At 44.1% G+C, this 3,396-nt stretch overlaps 1 pseudogene; it reads right to left on the bottom strand.

Annotated features, from left to right (window-relative positions):
- Nucleotides 1-2,185: 2,185 nt before the first annotated feature.
- LOC128051649 (peptidyl-prolyl cis-trans isomerase H-like) lies at nt 2,186-2,717 on the bottom strand (annotated as a pseudogene).
- Nucleotides 2,718-3,396: the final 679 nt, after the last annotated feature.

The raw sequence follows: 3,396 nt of genomic DNA, 5'->3' as shown, positions 1-3,396 counted from the left end.
CTTCCCCGCAAGCCCTAACCGGCCGATAGCCGCTCATGAATCTTGATCTCGCGAGATGTGGCTGGGAAGATGACTTTGCCCGCCCAGGAAATCTCGCGAGGTTTGGGCACCGCAGGCTCCTTTGCGACTTTGGCACGCGCGCTTCTTTCTTGTCGCTGCGGAGCTCGTGCGGTGGATTCTAAAGTCGGTTGTTCCACGGCAGCCCCTTCCTCTGGGGCAGGGCCGTGCGGTCCTTGGCTCAGGGTTCTCACCTTGCTCATGGCCAACTTTGACACTTCTCATTTTGTTCTCATGAAGGCCCTGTTATATGGGAATATCCTTTTCATTTCACTAGTAGGGCAACAGAGGCTCAGAACCTAGAAATGATTTACTCACGAGTTCGCTACTAGTAAGTGGTAGAGCTGGGACTCGATTAATTTTATATTAGGTACTATTTGAGTTCCAGGTGCTGACGCCTAGGCCAGAACTCTCCCTAACCTCCACTCCAAAGTAACTGTCAAAATGTAACCTTCCAACCCCACACCTGCTCGTTCCCTAGTCTTTCGGAGCCCCGATCTCTTGCTATGGTATTTGTAATGTCCTTACTGGTCCCTTCACTTACCTTTCAGGTATTCCCAAAACAGCAGCCCCAGCGATCCTCTTAAAGCGAACCATATCATGACACCCCATGCTTAAATTCTTCAAAACCTTTTCATCGTTCTTTGGTAAAAGTCAAAGTGCTTGGTTTAGTCGATAGGGCACTATACAATATGAATTTTCTTAACCTTCCTGACCTCATCACCTCCAACCCCTTCATTCCTGTGTTAGCCTCCAACCCCTTCATTCCTGTCCCACTCACCCTGTTCTGGAATGCACTTCCCCCACACATCTCATGGCTCAGTCTCATTTCTGTGTGCCCTCCACATACACTTCATACCCTCCTTTCCTGCTCTCTTTATTTTTTCTCCTTAAAACTTACTATCAGATACAGCATGTACTTCACTTTTTATCTTATTTGTTGTTTGTTTCCCCACTAGAAGTCAAGCCCCAAGAAAGCAGGAATTTTGTCTGTTTGGTTCTCAGCTGAATCTCCAGCACTTTGAAATAAAGCCTGAATCCTCCTAGGTGCATACAAAATATTTGTTGAATAAATGAAACTTTTGATATAAAGTTATTTCAGTCTTATTGATTCAAATGTTTGTTGAGAGTTTTCTATGAGCTACATGTTTTGGGGCATTGGAATACAGTGGTGAACAAGACAGACACAGGAGGGACTTCCCTGGTGGTTCAGTGGTTAAGACTGCACTCCTAATGCAGGGGGCTCAGGTTCAATTCCTGGTCAGGGAACTAGATCCCACATGCTGCAGCGAAAGAACCACCATGTTGCAATGAATATCTAATATCCCATGTGCCACAACTAAGACCTGGTACAGCCAAACAAATAAATTATTAAAAAAAGACAGACAAGGAATCTCTAGTAGAGTGTTTTTTATTCTAGTGAAGGAGAGTATATAGGTCAACAGGTAGAGAAAATAAAACAGGAATATATATTGTGTGAATGATAGGAGAGGAACATTAGGGTGGTAAGAGAAAGCCTCCGAAGAAATGACAGTTGGCTTAAGACCTGACTGAGGAGAATGGAATGGCCGTGCAAAGAGCTGGGGAAGAGTGATTCAGGCAGAGGAAACAGTAGGTACAAAGGCCCTGAGGCAGGAGTAAGCTTACTGTTTAGGAGGACAAGAAAATGGACAGTATGACTGTAGTCCAGTGAACAAGGGTGACAGTGATATCAAAGGAGGAGGAGGAGGAGGAAGTAGAGGAGAAGAGATTTTTGTTGCCTGAGATCACACAACTCATCAGTTACTCATTTAGCTCTGTGAATTTGGAATTCTAGCTCTGTGTCAGGTCTCATGCCAGGCGCTGGAGCTTCCAGTGCAAGAGATGACTGATGTTTGTGCAGTGCTTTATAGTTTATGAACCACCTTTAACATTAAAATAAAATGACTTTATTTACAGTTGGCTTAAACACAAAATTTTGGGTTCTGAATCTGTGATGCTTCCAAGTTCTCTTGATCAAATGGGGCAGCAGCCAGCAGGGAAGCCAGCACAGGGGCCAATCCAAGTTATCTTACTTAAGAGCATCACATTGAACAAGGGAAGAGGCAGTGGCAGAGGTAGAGGGTCTGAGATTCAGTCTCCCTCTGGACTAAATCTCCCCACACTGTGAGATCACTACAGGCAGCTTGGTCTTATTGTTGGAGCCTGTGGGAACATTCTCAATCTTTCCCATCACCAAAAGTCCATCAATGATTTTTTCCAAATACCATGAGCTTCCTATCTAGCCAATCATACTAACAGCAGGTGATGAAAAACTGGCAGCCAGTTGTATTGGGACCGCTGTTTGTCACGGAAAGCAGGCCTGGAGCTAAGTGTCTAAGCTTAACATTTTCATCTGCGAATGGCCCCCAGTAGATACTGGTGACTCAAGTACCATCTCCATTAACAAAACCTCCACCCTGAATCATGAAATCTTTTATGACCCTGTGGAAGGTGCTCCCTTTGTAGCCTATTGGAACCCCATCTTTTCTGAATTCTGTGCAGAACTGCCTAAAATTCTCTGCAGTCTTAAGCACAATGTCTGCAAAGAGCTCAGTCTTCATGTGGCCAACTTCCTGGCCGCCAATGCTGTCATCAAAGAATACCATGGGATTGACGAGGCTTGAATTTGCCACTGCCATGGCTCTGACCCGGAAGCAGATGAAACACCTTTAACATTTAATCGTCAGGGTGGTTCTCTTATGATAGATTCTTATTTTTCAATAAAGGCAGAGAGGTAAAGGCTTTATCAGAGTCACACAGCTTATTAGTGACAGAACCTAGTCACTCTTGTACTTGAACATATCAGTCCTCAAACTGCAAATCCATGGCTTTTTGCCAATACCAGATGACCTAAAAACCAATGACTATATGCTACTTATTTATCTTAAAGAGGATTTCTAGATACTTATCTTTGCGTTTTGCTGCTTGCTAAGTCACTTTAGTCATGTCTGACTCTGCAACCCTGTGGACTGTAGCCCACCAGGCTCCTCTGTCCATGGGATTTTCCAGGCAAGAATGCTAGAGTGGTTTGCCATCTCCATCTCCAGGGGATCTGAATTATTCAGTTACAAATACAACTCTGTTTAAGTCCCAGAACTCAAGCATATGTAATTTAAAAAACACAATGGAACAAATCTTGAGAATGGGATAGTTAAGATGCTTTAGGTTTTCGAAAAACAATCCCCAGTTCCTCACTGTCAATCCAATTAGATACTCAGAATAATTTCCATTTATTCTCCAATGAGTGCTGTCACGATTTGTCTCCTGTGTCGTTACCAACCAGAGTCCTGAGCCACAGCACGGAGTAGCTGAACAGCC

Source organism: Budorcas taxicolor, chromosome 7, assembly GCF_023091745.1.
Source record: "Budorcas taxicolor isolate Tak-1 chromosome 7, Takin1.1, whole genome shotgun sequence".
Taxonomy (NCBI): Eukaryota; Metazoa; Chordata; class Mammalia; order Artiodactyla; family Bovidae; genus Budorcas; species Budorcas taxicolor.
The sequence above is the reverse complement of the archived record's forward strand: the minus strand, read 5'-3'. Positions and strand labels throughout refer to the sequence as shown.